This window comes from Aquarana catesbeiana, linkage group LG09 (assembly GCF_042186555.1).
Source record: "Aquarana catesbeiana isolate 2022-GZ linkage group LG09, ASM4218655v1, whole genome shotgun sequence".
NCBI lineage: Eukaryota > Metazoa > Chordata > Amphibia > Anura > Ranidae > Aquarana > Aquarana catesbeiana.
Genome location: NC_133332.1, coordinates 257958715 through 257982971, shown reverse-complemented (window position 1 = coordinate 257982971; position 24257 = coordinate 257958715). Strand labels below are relative to the sequence as shown.

Genomic DNA, 24257 nt, shown 5'->3' with positions numbered 1-24257 from the left:
TCCAACCTCTTGTGATTCAGTTGCCTTTTTTTAATAGTTTGAGTGGAGGATTAGAACACCTTGTTTATCTTGCTAGCTGTGCCCCCAATTAGGGAGATTCAGCCTCTGTCCTGGTGACTTATCACTGATCATGAGAAAAAAAAAAAAATTTGGGGTTGTCCCCATAACAGAGGAGAAATCTTCCAGTGGGGACATTAGTTCTGGTGACCCTGGTGGACAACCAGGAATTTCTGCACTTAAAGGGATTTCCTCATTTCTTGTTTTGCCTTCCGACAGGAAGTGTAGGAAAATCTCCTCAAACACTGACAGGGATTATAACCCTTCCTTACACTATCCAATTAGAAAAAAAAGTTTTGCTTTTGGGTCTACTCTTAAGCAGTTCCCAACCGCTCTATAGTCAAGACAGCAACAGCATGGCTCTCTAGTTCTGGGAGGAGGTCCACAGACAACCTCCTACATGCGTGCGTCCTTTGGACACAACTAATCACAGATTGGGGTAAAAGGCCAATCACAGCAGCCCTTTACCATGTGATCAGCGGTGTCCATTCACAACTGGTTACATAGTAGGCGAGGTTGAAAAAAGACAAGTCCATCAACCTATGTGTGTGATTATGTCAGTATTACATTGTATATCCCTGTATGTTGCAGTGGTTCAAGTTTTTTGAAACAATCGATGCATCCCCCCTGAAACCACCGCCTGTGGTAGGGAATTCCACATCCTTGCCACTCTTACAGTAAAGAACGCTCTACGCAGTTTAAAGTTAAACCTCTTCTCTTCCAATTTTAGTGAGTGGCCACCCGTCTTATTAAAAACTCAATTCTGCAAAAAAGTTTTATCCCTATTGTGGGGTTCACCAGTATGGCATTTGTGAATTAAAATCATATCCCCTCTCAAGCGTCTCTTTTCTTTAGTGCTCGCAACCTTTCTTCATAACTAATATCCTCCAGACCCTTTATTAGCTTTGTAGCCCTTTGTACTCGCTCCATTTCCAGTACAGCCTTACTGAGTACTGGTGCGCAGAGCTGGGCAGCATACTCCAGGTGAGGCCGGACCAGAGTCCGGTAGAATGGGAGAATTATCGCTTTATCCCTGGGGTTAATCCTTTTTTAATGCATGTCAATATTCTGTTTGCTTTGTTAGCATTGCATGCTATTGCTGAGCCTATCATCTACTAGGACCCCCCCAGGTCCTTTTCCCATCCTAGATTCCCCCAGAGGTTCACCCCCTTGTGAGTAGATTGCATTAATATTTTTGCCACCCAAACGCACTTTACATTTTCCTACATTAAACCCCATTTGTCATGTAGTTGCCCACCCCATTAATTTGTTCAGATCTTCTTGCAAGGTTTCCACATCCTGTGGAGAAGTTATTGCCCTGCTTAGCTTAGTGTCGTCCGCAAATACAGAGATTGAGCTGTTTACCCCATACTCCAGGTAGTTTATGAACAAATTAAACAGGATTGGTCCAGGCACAGAAACATAGGAGACCCCACTTCCCACCCCTTGCCATTCCGAGTATTCCCCATCACCACCCTCTGACCTCACCCCTGGAAGCCAGTTTTCAATCCATGTACTCACCCTATGGTACATGTCAACAGACCTTACTTTGTACAGTAAACATTTATGGGGAACTGTTTCAAATGTTTTTCCAAAATCCAGATACATCACATCTATGGGCCTTCCTTTATCTACATGGAAGCTCACCTCCTCATAGAAGGCTAATAGATTGGTTTGGCAAGAATGATTCTTCATGAATCAATGCGGATACCATTTTCATTACTAAAATGTTGTAGTATATAGTCCCTTATCCCCTCCAAGAGCTTGCATACTATTGATGCTAGGCTAACTGGTCTAATTCCCAGGGATGTGTTTTGGCCCTTTTTTAAATATTGGTGCTACATTGGCTTTTCTCCAATCAGCTGGTACCATTCCAGTCAGACTGTCAGTAAAAATTAGGAACAATGGTCTGGCAATTGACCGAGTTCCCCAAGTACCCTCAGGTGCAAGCCATCTGGTCCCGGTGACTTATTAATGTTAAATTTCCCAAGTCTAATTCTAATTCTGTCCTCAGTTAGCTTCCTGTGAGGGTGCTTCCTGTGATGTCTCATGAGGATAAACACTGCAGTTTTGGTTACTGAAGCCCCCCCCCCCCCCCGATTACCTCGTGAAGACTAAGAATCAATTCAGTACCTTCACCATCTCACCATCGTTTGTAACCAGATGTCCTTCCTCATTCTTTATGCGGCTAATATGGTCTGTCCTCCCACATACCTGAGGAAAGGAGAGCCAATAACTGGCAAGTTTGACAGGACAGCAAGTACATTGTTTACACTGATAATCAGTGCAGCCTCACCAGTGCCCATCATGCAGTGAAGAAAAATGACTTTAGTGCAAAATTTTATAACCGAAACAAAAAAACTTTCAAAATTCAGTCTTCAGCAACGTATTCATCAAATATAAAAAAACCAGTGGCAATTAAGTACCACCAAAAGAAATCTGTATTTGTCTAAAAAATTTATAAAAGTTTCATATGGGTACAGGGTATGACCATGCAAATGTTATTCAAAGTGCAACAGTGCTGAAAGCTGAAAATTGGCAGGAAGGGGATGAAAAAAACTTCTAATCAGACCATCAATATAAGCAAAAATCTTTCCATAAGATTATATGTGCATTTAACGTATTTTATGCATATTTATATGTAAAAGCCTCCCTTGTGTAGACATCCAAAAGTGCTGAAATTGCTGTTGGGCACCACCATTAGGTGCTCTTAGCATCCCCACTAAACTGAGATGTCACTCAACTGACATTCTGTAGTGTGCCCCCCTTTGCTCCTTCCCCAGAAACTACATAAAAGGTTATATACTGTAAGGAGGTGAAGGGAGGGGCTGAGGAGCAAGTCCTGCAAAGACAGTCATTTCCAGAAGATTAGAGGGCTATGAAGTGGTGCATGTAGTAAGGGGGCTGGGCTAGAGGACAGATTCTTCCTATAGCAGCTAAATTTTCTTGCCAGTTCAAAGACACCCTGCAAGTAGACATGTGCAATTTGTTTCGTTCCAAATTCGTTTAACGAATTTCAACAAATTCGGAAAAATCCGAATTAACCAAAGCCAGTTTTCTGAATTTTTGGAAAAATTAGTTTATCTGAAATAACTTAAATTAGGTATTGGAATTTCCTTTCGAATTTAGCTGTTAATGAACGTAACAATTACATCCGAAGTTATCCAAAATAATGAATGCTGTATCTAAACAAATGGAACATTATGAATAAAAATCTTTTTTATTATTAATTTGTTCTGATAGTTTAGATACGGCATTTGTTATTTCAGATCATTTGTATTTGTTGCGTTCCCTAACAGCCAAATTTGAAAGGAAATTCCAGTACCAATAATTTAATAGTTCTTTCGGATTTTCGTTCTTTTGCATTTACGAATGTACGAATTGCGTTTATAACAAATGACCCGAAAAACGTCAAATTTTTCAGCAATGCATGTCTACCTGGACGTAAGCTCTTAAAATAAATGTTTCTGTACTGGTAACAGGGTCTCCTTAAAGTGATTGTAAACAATCTTTTTATTTCTTTAAACATATCATACTTGCCTCCACTGTGCAGCTCGTTTTGCACAGAGTGGCCATGAACATCCTCTTCTGGGGTCCCCCAATGGCTTTCGCAGCTCCTCCCCGCATCAGCTAACCCACTAGGAGAAACGCTCTCCCGAGGGGGTTACTTTGCGGGCTCACTCCCGAGTCCAGCATTTGCGTCCAGACAGGAATGCCGGACTCGGCCTCGCGTCATTGGATTTGATTGACAGCAGCGAGAGCCAATGGCTGCGCTGCTATCAATCTATCTAATCAAGAGTTGGGACCCTGGAGAGGGACAGCGTGTCCCTGCCGAGGGAATGAAGGGGCTCAAGTAAAATGGGGAGGCTAGGGGGCTGAATGCCAGGTGTTTTTTCACCTTAATGCTAAAAAAAAAAAAACACGTGGGTTTACAACCCCTTTAAGGTATAGGAAAACAGGAGAGTCCTGACCCGCAAGTTTTGAATGGTTATTTTTCTCCCCTATGTACGGGTTTTTGCATTCACTACACCGGTTTACTTTGCTTGTGTTTGGGTTGTTTGGATGTACAAGCTGGTATGTCATTGTGTTGCTGAGCTTCAAAAACACAGGTATGTGATTTTTTTTTTAAAAGTGGTTGTAAACCAGTTACAACCACTTTTACCTACAGGTAAGCCTAGATTAAGGCTTACCTGCAGGTGCTCGAAATATCTCCCAAACCTCCATGGTTTAGGAGATATTTACAAAAAAGGCTATCGCTGATGTCTAGGGCACATGTGCCATAGACAACAGCGCAGGCGCACTTTAGACTCCTTTAGAAACGGCGAGAGTGCCGTTTCTAAAGGAGATCGTGCCGTGACTGGTGGCTCCCGCGTACGTAGGAGTGACGTCATCGCGGCTCCGGCCAATCACAGCACCGGAGCCGCGATACCCAGAGGGAAGATGGACAGCGGCCACATCGCAGGCTTCGGTTTCAGGTAAGTGACACATAATAGGCTACTATGCGATGCATAGTAGCCCACTATGCTTAACCTTTTCAGGGAGACAAAATGGAAGTAAAACCCATTAGGGTGGACTTCCACCTAGCAGCACTGGGTTTGTCAGTTCAAATCCCAATCACAGCAATACCTGCTTGGAGTTTGCATGTTCTGTGTGCCTGCATGGGTTTCCTCCGAAACTCCAAAGACATGCTGGTAGGCCGATTGGCTCCTGTCTAATTTGGCCCTACTAGATGTATGAATGTGAGTTAGGGACCTTAGATTGTAAGCTCCTTGAGGGCAGGGACTGATGTGAATGTACAATGTATATGTAAAGCGCTGAGTAAATGGAAGGTGCTATACAATACAGTAAGTACCTGTAATAAAATAAAAAGCAGATGGACACAATTGGGCTTATTAATGGAGTCGAAAACCATCACACAAATTGTGTGAATATTTACAGGCCCCCCCCCACACACACACACACACTTATCTAGTCATGTTGCAGATGGTATAAGTGGACAGGAAATTGCCTTTTAATGGAGTGAACATTCACAAAATTTGTGTAAAGATTCTCAACTCCTTTAGTAAATCTGCCTCAATATATGATGAAAAGGTGTCTCTCCTGTGATCTGTTTTGGCATGTTATGTGTTGGCAGTATACCTCCTTTAATAACTGAATTAGGCCTGGACATTCCAGTTCTTTACATTGGTGGCCTAGACACGCAGAAGGCAAGCAGCTTGGTAGAAAAGTATGATTTGACAAAGGCAGAAATTTTTAGTGTTGTGCGTGCATAGTCAGATATAAGCACCATGTCCTTAGTATTATGACGATCATAAACAGGAAAGTACACTATGGTTTGTCATCCACCACGCGGTGGAAGGTATACGACTTGGAGGCTAACATGGGACAGAGAAAGGGTGTCTAGAAGAAGCTGGGTCCCACAGACAGATTATATAATAGTTTTGCACTATTTTGTTCCTTTATTTTAAATATGAAAATGTAGCTTTTTTATGTCACACGCAGTGGATATAAAAAGTCTGCACACCCCTGTTAAAATGTCAGGTTTCTGTGATATAAAAAAATGAAAGCAATAGAATTTTCCACCTTTTTAATGTGACCTATAAACTGTACAACTTATTTGAAAAAACAAAAATCTTTTAGGGAGGTAAAAATAAAATAATGTGGTTGCATAAGTATGCACATCCCCCTGGGGATGTAGCTGTGTTCATTATTAAGCAATCCCATTGGAACTCATGTTAAATAGGAGTCAGCACAATGGCCATCATTTAAAGTGCCTCCAAATAACACCAAATAAAGAATTTCCAAGGCATTAGCTATACCATGGAACAGTGAAGGCAGTCTTTAAGTGGAGAAAATATGGCACAACAGTGACATTACCAAGAACTGGACGTCCCTCCAAAATTGATGAAAAGACGAGAAGAAAACTGGTCAGGGGGGCTGCCAAGAGGCCTACAGCAATATTAAATGAGCTGCAGGAATATCTGGCAAGTACTGGCTGTGTGGTTGATGCCTAGCTACATTTTGCAAAAACACAGCTGAACTCTGCCAAAAGCATGTAGGAAATTGTGATAAGGTCTGATGAAACCAAGGTTGAACTTTTTGGCCATAATTCCAAAAGATGTTTGGTGCAAAAACACTGATCACCAAAACACCATAACCACCATGAAGCTTGGTCAAGGTCTCCACCAACCCCGCCCCCCCCCACATCTGGGTCCCAGCTTCTAAAAAATTCCCCAAGGTTCCTTAATACATCAGGGTCCTGAAGAGGGTTCCCCCTTACATCAGTGTTCAGATCAAAGTCGCCTCTTAGATCAGGGTTCTCATTTACAACAGAGTCTCCCTTTACATCAGAGTCCTCCCTTGCATCAAAATATTTTCCTAAATCAGGGTCCCAAATCACCCCCTTCTGAAATTCCTCAGAGTCTCTCCTTACATCAGGGTCCCGATCAATCAAGGTCCACCCCTACCTGAGGGTGCTCCCTTACATCAGGATCCCCTTTCCATCATATTCCCCATCCAGGTCTACCCCTGTATGAGGGTCCCCACTTACATCAGATTCCCCATCAGGATTCCAATCAGTTCCCATCACGTCCCCTTTTCCTCACAGTCCCAGTAAGGGTCTGCCTTACACCAGGGTCTCCATCAGTGTCCCCCCTCCCCTTCCCCCCGTCGCCCCTTATAATTGAGGTCCCCTTATATCCATGTCCATCTTAGGGTCCGCCTTACATCAGGGTTCCAAAAAGGTATCCATCAGGGACGAGCCCTTCTATTAGGGTCTCCATCAGGGTCCCCATTTACATCAGGATCCAGTGTCCCCATTAGCCCCCCCCCCCCAATAACAGGGTCCCCACTTACATCAGATTCCCCTTCAGGGTTGTCCAACAAATCTGGTTCCCCTTTTAAATTAGGGTCCCCCTTACATCAAGGTCCCAATAAGGATCCCCATCAAGGTCCTCCCTTAAATAAAAATATTTCTTTACAAAGTCCAAATACATCAGGGTCCTCATTTACAGATTCCTGTGTTGCATCACAGTCCCCATTAGGCCCCCCCACCCCCTCACATCAGGGTCTCCACTTACATCAGATTCCCCTTCAGGGTTCTCCAACAAATCAGGGTCCTGATCAGGGTCCCCCTTACATTAAGGTCCCAATGAGGATCCCCACCAGGGTCCCCCTTGCATCAAAATATTTCTTTACATCAAGAACCCATCAAGGGTCCCCTTTACAACCATGTCCCCCCTTACCTCAGGGTCCCTCTTTACATCAAGGTCCCAGTCAGGGTCCCCCTTACATCAGGATGCTCCTTTACATCAGGGTCCCCAGCAATGTCACCTGTTAAATCAGGGGCCACCTTAACATTACAATCCCCATTGGAGTCCACCTTACATCAGGGTCCCCACTTACATCAGTATCGACCTTCAGGGTACCCCTGTCACCAGGGTCCCCCTTCAATCATATGCCCCATCAGCAGGAGCATTGCTAGGTGGCAAAAAGACCAGTTGCTTCAGCCCGAAACCCAAGGCCAGCATGGGGGGGGCTCTAGTGGCGCTGGGTTTTTTGGCTGGGTGGTGGGGTTGTGTGGCAGGGGGTAAACTCACTTGCTGGTTGCTGCTTGGCTTACCAGTGCCCATCAATGCTGACCACTAAACTGACCTACCTACCTGACATACACTGACCCACCCCGACCCACACACAATGACCTACCTGACATACACTGACCTACATACACTGACCTCCCTGACATGCACTGACCTACCTACACTCACACTGACCTACCTACACTCACACTGACCTACCTACACGACCAGGAGGAGACAGACTTCATGTGTCCAGGTCTTGCAGCAGTAGCTCAGCCATGGTGCTGGTGTGCGAGGCAGCCAGAGGAGAGGAGGAGAGCCGCCCGCCCGAGCGGGGATCGATGTGGCACGGCAGGCCCCTTTGTAATTCCCACCTTCTGGAGCCTTCTTCCTGTTCCACTCACAGCGAGCTGGGAGAGGACTGAGATTGGAGGAGTGCAGGCGCTGAGGATACTGCTCAGGGTGGCGGTGTCCTCTCTTCCTCCTGGGCTCTTCCCGACTGCCGAGGTATCCCCCTCCCTGCTGCTCTGCACTCCACGCCACCACCGGACCAGCAGCGGGACGCTCCAGTCCAGAACTCACATGCCAGGCCCCACGAGCACTAGCGGAGGAGGAAGTGCAATCCTCCTCCACTTTGAATGCTGGGCAGTGTGGGCACAGTGGGCAGTGATGTCACTGGTTGCTAGCCGCTAGGCAGCCATAGCAACCAGTGACCAAGAGTAGAGTCAGGTTGGGGCGGAGCTGGAGCCGGAGCAAACGCTACCACGGCTCAGTCTGCCCCTGTCCCCTGCATTCTGGACAAGAGACTCGGGGCTATTGGCCCCAGGCTCGGGGCTGTAGCCTCAATAGCCACCCCCTAACGACGCCTCTGCCCATCAGGATACCTCCATTTCTTAAATCAGGGTTCTGATCAAGATTCCCTCTTAAAATTAGTGTCCCCTCATTAAAACCATAATCCATTTTATATCACAGTACCAAAGAGTTCAGTATAAGGACTCTGAACTCTGTAGTCCATATAGTGATTTTAATGGTTGGTTACAAAGTTACAAGCTAAACAGCTGACACCTTTCGGCAACAGCCTTAGTCGTACTAAAGAGTCCCCCCTTAAATCAAGGTCACCTTTAAATCAGGGTCCCTCTTACATCAAATTCCCCATCCGGGTCCCTCCATACATGAGGGTCCCCATAAGGGTCTATATCAGTCCACATCAGGGTCCTGATCAAGGCCAACCCCCTAAATCAGGACCCCTCTTACAGGATCCCCCTTTACATCAAAATATTTCCTTACATCCAGGTGTGGATCCAGAGTCTAGTCTCGGGAGGGGCACTGCCAGAAAATAGTTTTTTTGCGGGAAACGCATTATTTCTATTACATTGTTATAAAAAAGAAATGGTTCAACATGGCACAATGCAGAATCAGTGGGAGCCTGAGTGTCACCTGCCACGTCGCCTGCCACCCAGTGGGGATCGTCACTTGCCTGCCACCCAGTGGGGATCGTCACTTGCCTGCCACCCAGTGGGGATCGTCACTTGCCTGCCACCCAGTGGGGATCGTCACTTGCCTGCCACCCAGTGGGGATCGTCACTTGCCTGCCACCCAGTGGGGATCGTCACTTGCCTGCCACCCAGTGGGGATCGTCACTTGCCTGCCACCCAGTGGGGATCGTCACTTGCTGTGTCCGAGTAAAGTTATCCATGACATATAATTTAATGCTGACCTACTCAAAGTGGATGCAAGACTTAACCCTTCTGACATATTGGCTGCAAATCGGTGAAAGTATTTGTGAAACTTCAGTCTTTAGTAAAGGAGTTATATCACTGTTCCAAACTCAGGCAGCAGAGAGATGATGTAATCTCTCTGCTGCCCACGGCTGCCTGCATAGTGAGGGCAGAACTGCATGGATGCAGGGCGGGTGCCGGGCAGTGAGATGTCATCTCTGCTCGCCGATTGGCCAGCTGCCTGCTCACCTACCAAGCCGCCTGCCCACTCTGCCGCCCCGCCGCCCGCTCACCGAGCCATTTGCTTACTCGCCACAACTAATTTCTCGGGGGGGGGGATTGCCCTGTTGCCCCCCCCCCCTGGATCCGCCCCTGCTTACATCAGGGTCCCCCAACACAAGGGTACCCACCTTACACATCTGTTTCCTTATCAGGGTCCCACTGAGTACTTATCAAGGTCTTCCCCTTACATTAATGTCAACCTTCAGGACCATGAGGGTCCTTTTTTCATCAGGGTCCCCACCAGGGACTTCTTTGCATCAAGTCCCCATTAAGAGTCCCTCCTAACATCAATGTCCCCCTCATAGCAGGGTCACCCCTTACATCAATGTCATGATCAGGGTTCCCTCCATAAAACCAGGTACACACCTACATCAGGGTCCCAACCATAGTACCAGGAGGAATCCTGCACAGGGAGAACATGCAAACTCCACGCAGGTAGAGTCATAGCTGGGATTTGAAGTAATGACTAGTGCTGCCAGGCAGAGGAGCTAACCACTAAGCCACTGTGCTGTCCAACATTATCAGAATAGCCCCTTATATCAAGGACCCCAAAGAGCCTCCCTTCGGTGTCCCCAGACTACCTCTTTGCAGCAGAGTCCCCATCAGAATCCCCTTTTACATCATGATCCCCATCAAGGAACCTCTTAATACGTTGCCCCAACAGGGCCCTCTCACATTGGGGACTCTCCCTAAGTATGAGCACTTTAGAGAATTTTGACCCAAATGTAAGGTCCCACCTACATCAGGGCTCCTGTTACATCAGGGTCCCCCTTTGCATCAAAATATTTCCTTATATAAGGGACCCAATAAGCCCACCCTCATATCAGATTTCCTATCAGGGTGTCTCCTTACATGGGGGTACCAAATAGACCCTATAAAGGTCCACCCTTACATCAGGGTCTCCTTTCCATCAGATGCCCCATCAGGGTGCCCCTTAAGTAAGGGTCAACAAGGGTCAGGGGTAAGGGTCAAGTTACAGCCAATCCCGACGTCCTATATTGACAAAATGCATAGGGTGGGCTTGTGATACCTACGTCATCACGTTCTTGTCTCTTCGGAGATAGTGGTTTAGCGAGCGGCAGGCAGAGGAAGCCGGAGACGATGCCACGATTCTTATGTTACAACATTCCGCGCATTTATGAGCTTCACGTTGTAAGTGCAATTCTTTTTTATCTTAATATTCCTATACATACTTCACTATGGGCGGAATTTTTTTTATGTCCGAGTACTAAGGAATGCCAAGGATCCAACAGGCTGGAATGCCCACATAGGTTTTTGGGAGACCTCAATTCCCTATGCTTGATGAGACCGCCGGTGTGTAGAAGACTACATATCCACTTTGGGTGATCAGCTTGTTTTGGAAGAAGGGTCCCTCATTTTTTTTTTACAGCTTTGTGCTCTTAATTTCTTCACTTGCATGGATACTTTCTGAATATACTGGGACTTTATGGACTCTTAATGTCACAATTTTTAATTTATGGTTTTTCATTAATTTTTTTTTGTATCTTTTTAATGTGTATTTTGATCATTGATATTCTTTATGAATTTGTTTTTGATATCACAGTATTCAAATTGAATTGTTTGGCGATTCGAAGGTTCAGTATCGGATCCAGAAGCTTTTTATATTTCACATACAAAAATGCTTTGCAGTTTCAGCCATTGAGACCTTGCTTTAGTTTTTTAATATTTTACTCAATTTTCATCATTTCTGAATATTTGAAATGCACTTAAGAAATTATTTTTGCATTTTTTCTACATCATTAGCGCTGCACCCACTATGGTTTTTATAGGTATGAGTTTTGTATATAAACCTTTTCGGTGCTGGCAGCTTAATATACGATTTATTTCAAATCTCCTTATCACATACTGTTTTTCAGGCGCAGCGTTAAACCATTTTTTGGTTTTTGTTTTCCATTACATAAGGGTCTGCGCCTTACATCTGGAACCCCACCAGTGCCCCCCCTATAATTGGGTTCCCGCCCTTTACATCAGTGTCCATATTAAGGTCCAACCTACATCAGGATCCCATAAATGTCCCCATCAGGGGTCCCCCTTACATCAGGGTCCCCATTTACATGAGGATCCCATGTTACATCACAGTCCCCATTAGGGGCCCCTCCCCCTCACATCAGGGTCCCCACTTACATCAGATTCCCCTTCTGGGTTCTCCAAAAAAATCAGGGTTCCCTCTTACATCAAGGTGCCAATAAGGGTCCCCTTTACACCCGGGTTCCCCTTACATCAGGGTACCTCTTGACAGGAAAGTCCGTCAGTGTTCCCCCTTACAACAAGGCCCCCCTTAACATCAGGGTCCCCCTCAATGTCTCATTAAATCAGGAACCCCTTTTAGTCCCCATCGGGATCACCCCTTAGTGTCGACCTTCAGGGTACCCCTCACATAAAGGGTCCCCCTTCAATCATATTCCCCCATCAAGATAACACCATAAATCATGGTCCCCCTTTAAATCATAACCCCAATAAGGGTCCCCCTTGCATCAAATTTGCCATCAGGTCCCCCATACATCAGGGTCTATATCAGTCCCCATCAGGGTCCTGATCAAGATTCCCTCTTAAATCAGGGTACCTGCTTATAACCCCTTTCATATCAGGGTACCAAAGAGGGTCCCCCCTTACATCAAGGTCCCCTTTAAATCAGGTTCCCCCTTATCAGATTCTCCTTTAGGGTGCCCCTTATATTAGATTCTCCATAAGGGTCCCCCATTACATCAGGGCTCTAATTACATCAGTATATAGTGTAGTCTGTAGTATATATAATACTGTGGAGAGTATATAGTGCAGTCTGTATAGAATATATATATAATACAGTGCAGATTATATCATGCAGTCCATGATAGAGATACACACACAGGGGGACGGAAAGTATTTAGACCCCCTTACATTTTTCACTCTTATATTGCAGCCATTTGCTAAAATCATTTAAGTTCATTTTTTCCCCTCAATGTACACACAGCACCCCATATTGACAGAAAAACAGAATTGACATTTTTTCAGATTAAAAAAGAAAGACGGAAATATCACATGGTTTTAAGTATTCAGACTCTTTGCTCAGTATTTAGTAGAAGCCCCCTTTTGATCTAATACAGCCATGAGTCTTTTTGGGAAAGATGCAACAAGTTTTTCACACCTGGATTTGGGGATCCTCTGCCATTCCTCCTTGCAGATCCTCACCAGTTCTGTGAGGTTGGATGGTAAACGTTGGTGGACAGCCATTTTTAGGTCTCTCCAGAGATGCTCAATTGGGTTTAAGACAGGGCTCTGGCTGGGCCATTCAAGAACAGTCACGGAGTTGTTGTGAAGCCGCTCCTTCGTTATTTTAGCTGTGTGCTTAGGGTCTTTGTCTTGTTGGAAGGTAAACCTTTAGCCCAGTCTGAGGTCCTGAGCACTCTGGAGAAGGTTTTCGTCCAGGATATCCCTGTACTTGGCCGCATTCATCTTTCCCTCGATTGCAACCAGTCGTCCTGTCCCTGCAGCTGAAAAACACCCCCACAGCTTGATGCTGCCACCACCATGCTTCACTGTATTGGACAGGTGATGAGCAGTGCCTGGTTCTCTCCACACATACCGCTTAGAATTAAGGACAAAAAGTTTTATCTTGGTCTCAGACCAGAGAATCTTATTTCTCACCATCTTGGAGTCCTTCAGGTGTTTTTTAATCAAACTCCATGCAGGCTTTCATGCGTCTTGCACAGAGAGACTTCCGTCGGGCCACTCTGCCATAAAGCCCCGACTGGTGGAGGGCTGCAGTGATGGTGGACTTTCTACAACTTTCTCCCATCTCCCGACTGCATCTCTGGAGCTCAGCCACAGTGATCTTTGGGTTCTTTACCTCTCTCACCAAGGCTCTTCTCCCCCTATAGCTCAGTTTGGCTGGACGGCCAGCTCTAGGAACGGCTCTGGTCGTCCCAAACATCTTCCATTTAAGGATTATGGAGGTCACTGTGCTATTAGGAACCTTAAGTGCAGCAGAAATTTTTTTGTAACCTTGGCCAGATCTGTGTCTTGCCACAATTCTGTCTGAGCTCTTCAGGCAGTTTCTTTGACCTCATGATTCTCATTTGCTCTGACATGCACTGTGAGCTGTAAGGTCTTATATAGACAGGTGTGTGGCTTTCCTAATCAAGTCCAATCAGTATAATCAAACACAGCTGGATTCAAATGAAGGTGTAGAACCATCTCAAGGATGATCAGAAGAAATGGACAGCACCTGAGTTATATATATGAGTGTCACAGCAAAGGGTCTGAATACTTAGGACCATGTGATATTTCAGTTTTTCTTTAATAAGACTGCAAAAATGTCAATTCTGTGTTTTTCTGTCAATATGGGCTGCTGTGTGTACATTGAGGAAAAAAATGAACTTTTTTTATTTTAGCAAATAATGGCTGCAATATAACAAAGTGAAAAATTTAAGGGGGGCGGAATATTTTCCGGGGTGTGTGGGGTGTGTGGGGTGTGTGGGGTGTGTGGGGTGTGTGGGGTGTGTGGGGTGTATATATATATATATATATATATATATATATATATATTACAGTGCAGAGTATATCGTGCAGTCCGTAGAGTATATCGTGCAGTCCATGTAATATATATAATACAGCGCAAAATATATAGTGCAGTCCGTGTCGATGTTCAATAGAACATCTTCTGTGAGGCAGTAGGGGACAGCGGTGCTCACACTTAAACAGAGTAAGCCCATCAATAGGACAGCCTAGCCATATTAATGGTATACAAACCATCCTGCCACGCAACATGTCGTAGACCATACAAAATACGGAGGCCATATTCCTGAGGATCAGCTGCGCTCCATTGAGTGAAAAAGTTATACCTTAATGCTAATTTCAATATATATAAAATTCAGATTATAAACAACTTAATATAAATTATAACTCATGCAACACTTCTGTTTGATATCAATTGAATTAATTATAATGCTTAGAAGTTAATCCACATGATAAATAAAATTGTAAATAAATATAATTAAATTAAAGTCCATAATGACACTTGGTATAACATTAATTGCCAAAAATTATTAAAATCACTGGAATATTACTAAGATATTTTAAAAGGTTTATTATAAAAAGGTAAATGGTTCCCAATTGGTTAAACATTTATATATTTAACTTGTTTAAAAATGATTAATAGCCCAACATTTAACCCCTGTGGTTAATCAGATTTGTATATTCAGCGAGTTTCTCGCCTGGATATTTGCTGAACCATATTAGTCCCCCTCCAATACCTATAATCTTCACCTGGGTTGGATCTTTCCAATGCTTTGAAGCGAAATGCCTAGATAGATTGTGTTTGGGGAAGTCTTATTAGCCGGATGTTCACCTATCCTGACATTTAAGGCTCCTTTGTCACGAGTTAGTGAGGGCAGGGATCTGATACCCACATTCGTCACACCACCCATAATGCTTCAGCCTCACTCTCCATCAGCTAGGTCCTTTTTCATACTCACTTTGTGATCACTTCTCAGAAACAGACACCGCCACCGTAACTTTTTACCCTGTCTCTCCGAAAGAGCGTATAGCCAGGAATACCAATAGCCCAGTAATATGAAGAATGAAGCCAAGATTAAGCAATACTGAAAAAAATCATAATTTTCAAAGGGGGGGAGCCAGGCTCGCCACAGGCCGCCAGAGGCAAAGGGGGGGAGCCAGGCTCGCCACAGGCCGCCAGAGGCAAAGGGGGGGAGCCAGGCTCGCCACAGGCCGCCAGAGGCAAAGGGGGGGAGCCAGGCTCGCCACAGGCCGCCAGAGGCAAAGGGGGGGAGCCAGGCTCGCCACAGGCCGCCAGAGGCAAAGGGGGGGAGCCAGGCTCGCCACAGGCCGCCAGAGGCAAAGGGGGGGAGCCAGGCTCGCCACAGGCCGCCAGAGGCAAAGGGGGGGAGCCAGGCTCGCCACAGGCCGCCAGAGGCAAAGGGGGGGAGCCAGGCTCGCCACAGGCCGCCAGAGGCAAAGGGGGGGAGCCAGGCTCGCCACAGGCCGCCAGAGGCAAAGGGGGGGAGCCAGGCTCGCCACAGGCCGCCAGAGGCAAAGGGGGGGAGCCAGGCTCGCCACAGGCCGCCAGAGGCAAAGGGGGGGAGCCAGGCTCGCCACAGGCCGCCAGAGGCAAAGGGGGGGAGCCAGGCTCGCCACAGGCCGCCAGAGGCAAAGGGGGGGAGCCAGGCTCGCCACAGGCCGCCAGAGGCAAAGGGGGGGAGCCAGGCTCGCCACAGGCCGCCAGAGGCAAAGGGAAGCCATACTCGCCGTAGACCGCCAGAGGCAAAGGGGGAGTCATGCCTCCCAGTCACCAGCAGTGGATTGGTTTTAGCAGGGGTTCCCCTGGAGTTAAAAGGTTTATCTATGTACTGCAAGAGCTTGCCTGTTTGAATACAAACCATTAAAGTAGGCCCCAGCATAACACAGTTGATAGTAAATCTTAGGAGATTATACATTAAGATTGTAACGTGTGCAGAAAAAATAGGGTTAAAACTGTCATTTTTAAATCAACATTTCAAACAATACTTACCAAACAAAGATAGCAACAACAAGCAATGCTCTCACATCTGTAGCCCAAAGGGCAGACTGCTTCACAAGTGGGCGTATTTATATGTAAATCAGCCATTTTTTTTTCCACCCAACTTTATTTGTGACTGTACCAAACCGGCAAAGCTCAAAAACTTTCAAAAAGTTTAAAATAACTTTCTTTTTCTTTTGCAGTCAGGGTTCGGATGTGTCGCTGTTCCTGGATAGCTGCTGAGAAGAGGAAATAAAATTAAAATAAAGTAGAAAACAAAAAAACAAACAAGCTGTATACTTTATAGTGAACTAGGAAGTTAAAGGTCAGCTGACACAGCCACACTTTTTCAACTTTAACACCTTATTGCCCAGATTCAGTGTTGCTTTTGGATTGCACGGGTAAACTTGCCTAAGGGTGTTGTTTGATGGTTTATGGAAGAAGGAAAAAAAAAGGTTTGTTACTTTTATTTGGTCAAATTCAGCAACCAAAATTATACACATAGTTTTATTTAATAATGCAGAGGGCACTGAGAACCCGTTCACATCAGTGTGTTGTGAAACGTTTTTAGTGCTTTTTTAATGTGTTGCGTTAACATCAACCTCTTCAGCCCCGGAAGATTTTACTCCCTTCCTGACCAGAGCACTTTTTGCGATTCGGCACTGCATCGCTTTAACTGACAATTGTGCAGTTGTGCGACGTTGCACCCAAACAAAATTGACGCCCTTTTTTCCCCCCACAAATATAGAGCTTTCTTTTGGTGATATTTGATCACCTCTGTGGTTTTTATTTTTTGCGCTATAAACAAAAAAAGAGCGCCAATTTTGAAAAAAACTCAATATTTTTTACTTTTTGCTATAATAAATATCCTATATATAATAAAACAATTTTTTTCCTCAGTTTAGGCCGATATGTATTCTTCTACATATTTTTGGTAAAAAAAATCGCAAGTGTTTAGAGTGTATCTTGTGTATATTGAGAGTATATTGTAAGAGTGTATATTAAATGGTTTGCGCAAAAGTTATAGCGTCTATAAAATAGGGGATAGTTTTATGTCATTTTTATTATTCATTTTTTCTTTATTAGTAATGGCGGCGATCTGCAATTTTTATCGGGACTGCGACATTATGGCGGACACATCGGACACTTTTGACACTATTTTGCACTGATTACTGTATAAATGACACTGGCAGTGAAGGGGTTAACAATTAGGGGGCGATGAAGGGGTTAAGTGTGTCCTAGGGAGTGATTTTAACTGTGGGGGGATGGGCTACAGCTCACATGACAGCGATCACTGCTCCCGATGACAGGGAGCAGTGATCTTTGTCATAACACAAGGCAGAACGGGGAAATGCCTTGTTTACATAGGCACTGCCCCATTCTGCGGCTCCGTGATACGATCACCGGGAGACCGGCGGACATCGAGTCATGCTATACAGGGCAGGCATGCGCCTCCTAGCCCCGGCTCTTAAAGGGGACGTACAAGTATGCCCATTTGCCCACCGCTGCCATTGTGCCAACGTATATCGGCGTGCAGTGGTCAGCAAGTGGTTAAATGCAATGCACAATATGTTTTTCATGCATTTTCCTCCATGGTCCACTGAGAAAAAGGGACATGTGACTCAAAAAATGCACTAAAAAAAAAGCGTGCTGCTTTTTCTTGCGTTGACTATAATGGAAGGTGTATTTTTGGTGCGTTTTTTAACAAAACGCACTGAAGAAGCAGCACACAGCCACAAGGATGGTGAGCCATGACAATGCATGCATCAGTGTTGTGTTCCTGCTGGAGCAGACTCTGCGTGTCATTATGGACAGGGAACTCAGGGCAGAGCAGGGGGAGGAAGAGGAGGACTTCCTTTCCTCTTAAGCCCCGCTTTATGCAGACACCATTCTTCCTACACCACAGAACACACAAGAGGAGAGGGAGGAGGATGATTCTGGCAGTTGTGGAGGCATAGAATCAGAGGAAGACATACATCAAACCTTAAGAGATGGTTTTCCATCCCCAGAACCCTTGGGAGTAGTACATGGCTGGGAAGAGGCAGTTCCAGATACTGTAATCCTCAGTGATCCTGAGGAGTCTGCTTCTCCTGCCTCAGCAAACTTGCGGTGCATGTGCTCCCTAATGCTTCAAAACTTGAGAAAGTACCGTATTTATCGGCGTATAACACGCACTTTTTTCCCCTTAAAATCAGGGGAAAATCGCGCGTGCGTGTTATACACCAATCCCCCCCTGACTGTGAGCAGAGGAGCGAGGGCCGCCGACATACATACATAGCCGAGTGTACTCGGCTAGCTCCGCTCACAGTCACGCCCAGTCCCACCCTATGATGGACATAACACAGGGACTGGGCGTGACTGTGAGCGGAGCTAGCCGAACCTAGCCGAGTACACTCGGCTATGTATGAATGTCGGCGGCGCTTGACTCCACCCACAGGACTACAAGAGGAGTTGAAAGCAGCCAAGAGCCGCCGAGAGACACAGGACCGGCTCTGTGTCTCTTGGCGGCGCCATATTTGAAAACTGCAGTGACACTGACAAGTCTGCAGTGGCACTGGGCAAGGCTGCAAATGACACTACAAGGCTGCACATGACAATACAAGGCTGCAAATGACACTAAAAGGCTGCACATGACACTAAAAGGTTGCAAATGACACTTAAAGGCTGCAGATGACACTGAAAGGCTGCAGATGACACTGACAAGGATGCATATGACACTACAAGGCTGCAGATGGACACTGATAAGGCTGCATTGATGAGCATTTAAATGTAAGTTTTTTTCCTTAAAAAGTTTTTTTCCTTAAAATTCCCTCCTAAACTTGGGGTGCGTGTTATACGCCGATAAATACGGTACTCAAGAATACATGGCATCAAGGAGAAGGATCACTATTGGTTGGCCCCCCCCCATGACCCCCGTTACAAGGGGAAATTCTCAAAACTCATCCCGTCCCCACAGAGGGTGCAGAAGATGAAATCTCTTGAGGACACCTTCAAGAGGAGTTTATCTAATGCTTTTCCCGACTCTGGTAGGTTACAGTGTGATGCATTTTCAAAAATGTTTTTTTTTCATGGGGGGGCAACATTTTAAGGTCATCAATGCTCCGCCCCTTTTTGACAATGTCATTCTCACTCACATTATTACAGTCAGAGACTGCAGATGTAGTACAGGAGACGGTCAGAGACTGCAGACATACTACAGGAGATGGTCAGAGATTGCAGACACGATACAGGAGACGGTCAGAGACTGCGGACATGGTACAGGAGACGGTCAGAGACTGCGGACATGGTACAGGAGACGGTCAGAGACTGCAGACATGGTACAGGAGACGGTCAGAGACTGCAGACATGGTACAGGAGATGAAAGTGGGTTATAGGTGCAAAGGCATAGGAACACACAGTACGTTAAAGTCCAAACTAGTCTTGGCGAAGTCCATATACTTGTGTCAGCTTGTGTTCAACAGCGTAGATCACTCTGTAGATATAGCAGACAAAAAGAAAGAAGAAAGTGCCACTAAGTGTAGTAGAATAATAGCGGTTTATTTAAGCCCCCATAATGGGCTACTCACAGGATAATAGTCGTAAATGGGCTCATCAATATGGGGTGGTCTACTAGCTTACTGTATCTCATATAATGATTTCTGCTTTAGAATTGTGAGTATTATTATTAATAATTTATGACCACATAATGCTTCTTGTTTATTTTTTGTTATATAATTACCATTACCCCCTTTTTAATATCATTTTTTTATCATTTATGACCTCTCACCTCTTATGGTGTTTTTTAAGGTCAATATTATTTTCACCACCTTAAAACTTCTAATATTTATGAGACTATACCTATATTCCATCCACAACTTAACAATACATATTGGGTCGTGTGCAAACAGTCTTTTACACGTGTTTCCTATTGTTGATATTCAATGTTTTATATATATTTGTGATTTTTTTGTTTTTTATATATATTTATTATTTTATATACTTGTGACTTTTTATCTATTTATTGCTAATTGTTTGGATGATATTAGAATAGTTAGATCACATTGTTTTAATGTTTTCACCCATCACTTCTGGCTGTTCCATCATAAATAACAGGTTTCCCTGTATTATCTCCAGCTTGAAAAAGGAGTGCACATGCTCTAATGTAGCACGGCGCATGCTCCGAAACGTGTCGCAAAGCATCCTGGGACCTGTGACGTCTGTACTCCTTGAGCTGCTTGCGCTATGCTGTGCTTCACGCCGCGTTCTACCTTGGAACCCGAAGCCTTTCCAGCGTCCCCCCGGCTTCCTTCTAGCCATGGCCTTGGCCCGGAAGGACGACCATGTTCTCTCCCAAACTGTGTATCCGCCCTTAGGGGAGATAAGCTGGTTGCTCCATCTCCCAGACTCCTGGACTCCCAATGTGGAGCAATGGCGACTTCCTTCGCTCCTAAGTCGCTACACTGCTGTAGCGAAGGAGGACAGACACCTCATCTCCTTTCTCCCCCTGAATCCTGATCTGCTGCTGGGGAGTGACCGCCATTTTCTCACCCTGGGCCTCTGGAACTGCCGCGGGTGTGGGGGAAAAGTCTTGGACCCTATGTCCGGTTGTTTCTTGTAACTCCACAGAGGCTGCTGGCAAGAAATCCCATGTCCCTGTCAGTGTTGTGGGAGAAAGGCTGACTGCCTCTTCTCTGGGGAAGGCTGAAGCTGCTGTTGGTGCTGGGCAGAGCTCAGTGATGTTCTGCCCTAATGCCAGCTCCTGTGCTGGATGTTCACTGGGTTGTTCCTTCTCAGCAGAAAAGTCTATTAAATCACTAGTCTCTGGAATTGCTGAAAATCCAGGGCAGGGGTTGGCAGCACTTGGGCCCAGTGCCAACACTTTGGCAGGTGACTCATAATCTATAACATCCTATGATGAAAGGTCAATTAACTGCATGCTTTCTGTGATCCCCTTCCTTGCCAGTGTCGTTAGTACAGTAACAGTGCATATTTTTAGCACTGATCACTGTAATGATGTAACTGGTTCCCAAAAAAGTGTCAGGTGTTTGATTTGTCCGCCACAATGTCGTAGTCTCCCTAAAAATCGCTGCCATTACTAATAAATAAATAAATAAATAAATATGCCATAAATCTATCCCATAGTTTGTAGACTATAAATTTTGTGCAAACCAATCAATATACGCTTATCAGGATTTTTTTTTATATATATATGTAGTAGAATACATATTGGTGTGAATTGATGGAGAAATTTAGATTTTTTTTTTATTGGATGTGTTTTATAGCATGGACCATAGGGCAAGTACATGGATTGAAAACTGGCTACAAGGGCGAGTTCAGAGGGTGGTGATAAATGGGGAGTACTCGGAATGGTCAGGGGTGGGTAGTGGGGTCCCCCAGGGTTCTGTGCTGGGACCAGTCTTATTTATTTTGTTCATAAACGACCTGGAGGATGGGGTAAACAGTTCAATCTCTGTATTTGCGGACGATACTAAGCTAAGCAGGGCAATAACTTCTCCGCAGGATGTGGAAACCTTGCAAAAAGATCTGAACAAATTAATGGGGTGGGAAACTACATGGCAAATGAGGTTCAATGTAGAAAAATGTAAAATAATGCATTTGGGTGGCAAATATATGAATGCAATCTATACACTGGGGGGAGAACCTCTGGGGGAATCTAGGATGGAAAAGGACCTAGGGGTCCTAGTAGATGATCAGCAATGGCATGCAATGCCAAGCTGCTGCTAACAAAGCAAACAGAATATTGGCATGCATTAAAAAGGGGTTCATCTCCAGAGATAAAACGATAATTCTCCCGCTCTACAAGACTCTGGTCCGGCTGCACCTGGAGTATGCTGTCCAGTTCTGGGCACCAGTCCTCAGGAGGGATGTACTGGAAATGGAGCGAGTACAAAGAAGGGCAACAAAGCTAATAAAGGGTCTGGAGGATCTTAGTTATGAGGAAAGGTTGTGAGCACTGAACTTATTCTCTCTGGAGAAGAGACGCTTGAGAGGGGATATGATTTCAATTTATAAATACCGTACTTCTGACCTCGCAATAGGGATAAAACTTTTTTGCAGAAGGGAGTTTAACAAAACTCGTGGCCACTCATTAAAATTAGAAGAAAAGCGGTTTAACCTTAAACTACGTAGAGGGTTCTTTACTGTAAGAATGGCAAGGATGTGGAATTCCCTTCCACAGGTGGTGGTCTCAGCGGGGAGCACCAATTTTTTTTTTTTTTTCAAAAAATTTTCAGATAAGCACTTGAACGACCGCAACATACAGGGATATACAATGTAATACTCACATATAATCACACACATAGGTTGGACTTGATGGACTTGTGTCTTTTTTCAACCTCACCTCACCTATGTAATAGAAGAAAGTCAAAAATATTGTTTTTTTTTTTCAAAATTGTCACTTTGTTTATAGCGCAAAAAATAACAACCACAGAGATGATCAAATAACACCAAAAGAAAGCTCTATTTGTGGGGAAAAAAAGGACATAAATTTTATTTGGGTACAGCGTTGCACGACCGTAGTAACACAGAGCCATGGTTAAACCAGTTATACATGAATTAAAATTTGGGTTGGTTCAGCAGGGACTGACAGAATTTTGGATCCATGTATGGGCAGGCTGGTTGTACAGAAGTTGAGTGGTAGATCAATTTCTGTACAACCGGCCTGTCGGGTTATTCACGATCAATTAGTGCTGCCTGCTATAGCCTGCACTATTGATTAGTATTCTGACAAAGGGGAAGTCTCCTTGCCACCAGAACACAATAGCACAGTGGAATGGATTCCCCATACATTGAGTGTGTGGATGGGTGAATCAAGAATTTTTTTTGGTATGGCCAACCTTAGCATGTCTGCTTGGCAGCTTAAACGTAGGTGGGATATGTACTCTAAGGGCCAGTTCACACTATGTCTGTACATGAATCGCATAGAAATGCATGGTGCATTCCTGTGCAATTCAGACTGCATGCAAAATGCACTCCATTTGCAATCTGCAGCAGGTGTCAATAGAAAGTTAATGACACACCAAACGTAGGTTGCAAACGCACTGCATTTGCCTGCACCTGATTGTATGGTCTTTGTGTACCATGCAATTCGGTCACGGTGCAGTTTACAAAGCAGTGCATGCACTACTTTGGTGTGGTGCAATTTTAGCCCATAAAGGGCCTGTCAATACCATACCCACACACGAATCGCACAGGAATGAGCTGTGCGATTCACATGTGTTTCTGTGTGGTGCGATTTCAGCCCATTCATTTTGAGTTGGCTAAAATCACACCACACTGCACCAAAAGTAGTGCATGCACTACTTTTTAAAACGCACTGTAACCGGATTGCATGGTACAAAAGTATCATGCGGGATGCTTTTGCAACCTGCATTTGGGGTGTTGTTAACTTTCTGTTGACACCCACTGCAGGTTGTAAAAAAGGAGTGCGTTTTGCACTCGTTTTTTTTTTTTTTTCCTGTTTTATTTTAACCCCATAACGCAGTTCTGAGGGTTAACCTATGATCCTTTTGGGTGGAGGATTGAAGGGGATTAGTAGATTAAAAATAAACAGTATCTCACAAAAGTAGGTACACCCCTCACATTTTTATAAATACTTTATTATATCTTTTCATGTGACAGCACTGAAGAAATGGCACTTTGCTACAATGTAAAGTAGTGAGTGTACAGCTTGTATAACAGTGTAAATTTGCTGTCCCCTCAAAATAACTCAACACTCAGCCATTAATGTCTAAACTCCTGCCAACAAAAGTGAGTACACCCCTAAGTGAAAATGTTCAAATTTGGCCCAATTAGCCATTTTCCCTCCCCAGTGTCACGTGACTCGTTGGTGTTACAAGGTCTCAGATGTGTTAAATTTGGTGTTATCGCTCTCACTCTCTCAGACTGGTCACTGGAAGTTCAACATGGCACCTCATGGTAAAGAACTCTCTGAGGATCTGATAAAAAGAATTGTTGCTCTACATAAAGATGGCCTAGGCTATAAGAAGATTGCCAAGACCCTGAAACTGAGCTGCAGCACGGTGCAGACCATACAGCAGTTTAACAGGACAGATTACACTCGGAACAGGCCTCGCCATGGTCGACCAAAGAAGTTGAGTGTACATGCTC

General features: G+C 44.8%; 1 long non-coding RNA gene across 1 annotated transcript in view; it reads right to left on the bottom strand.

Moving 5' to 3' along the window:
- The window catches only part of LOC141108553 (uncharacterized), a 103092-nt gene extending 86709 nt beyond the window's left edge, over positions 1 to 16383 (bottom strand). Inside the window, exon 1 of the long non-coding RNA XR_012236084.1 lies at positions 16161 to 16383. This is a non-coding gene — a long non-coding RNA (uncharacterized lncRNA). The remainder of the gene's footprint in view (positions 1 to 16160) is intronic.
- Between the last annotated feature and the right edge of the window lie 7874 nt (positions 16384 to 24257).